General features: G+C 34.6%; 1 protein-coding gene across 1 annotated transcript in view; it reads left to right on the top strand.

The window, feature by feature from the left end:
* Nucleotides 1-702, top strand: part of LOC107698599 (ceramide synthase 1-like) — a 17,822-nt gene that overhangs the window by 9,967 nt on the left and 7,153 nt on the right. The gene's annotated exons all lie outside the window — the stretch shown is intronic.

Below are 702 nucleotides of genomic sequence, written 5' to 3'. Positions count from 1 at the left end.
GGCATAAGGAATAGAGAGAAGTCTTAAGCTAAGAGTAAGGGCGGGGTTGACCTCGTTGCTATGGATGATGTCAAGCATGCTTACTAACTATGCACAGTGATTGGGTGATTGTCTCTGTCAGAGATTTATTCATAGAAATATTGTAGAATGCAATATTATGCTTCCATATTCAAATAAAGGTTTAAAAATTAAAAATGTTAATTGCCACATTCATAAATAAAGATTATAAAATGCAGGATAAGTGTCACTAATTAAACAAGTATATGTTCAGCTTGTTGTCACCCTCTTACACGTATGCTTCTCATAATTAGTGAATATGCATATAAACAGCCTTTTAATTAACAGAGTAGAATCATCATGGCTGATAGTAATACATGCAAATGTAAAAAAAAAAAAAAACTGGATGCAAGAACAGCTGTTACTTCTTGCCCAACTGGTTAATGAAAACAAGTATATACTCAAAGGAAAATTTGGAGTTGGGATAACCTCCAAAACCAAAGCCGATACCTTTTTTAAAGTGGTCATATAATGCTACATGCACTTTTACAAGTTGTTTGAACTGAAATGTGTGTTGGCAGTGTGTGTACACAACCACCCTATAATGATAAAAATCCACCCAGTGGTTTTTTTTTAATCTACTAAAATCCTTTACCCCCTTCTCAAATCGAGTCGATCTCAGATGCCTGTCTGTGTGACATCACA

This window comes from Sinocyclocheilus anshuiensis, unplaced genomic scaffold (genome assembly GCF_001515605.1).
Source record: "Sinocyclocheilus anshuiensis isolate Anshui unplaced genomic scaffold, SAMN03320099.WGS_v1.1 scaffold118, whole genome shotgun sequence".
NCBI classification, from domain to species: domain Eukaryota; kingdom Metazoa; phylum Chordata; class Actinopteri; order Cypriniformes; family Cyprinidae; genus Sinocyclocheilus; species Sinocyclocheilus anshuiensis.
The sequence above is the reverse complement of the archived record's forward strand: the minus strand, read 5'-3'. Positions and strand labels throughout refer to the sequence as shown.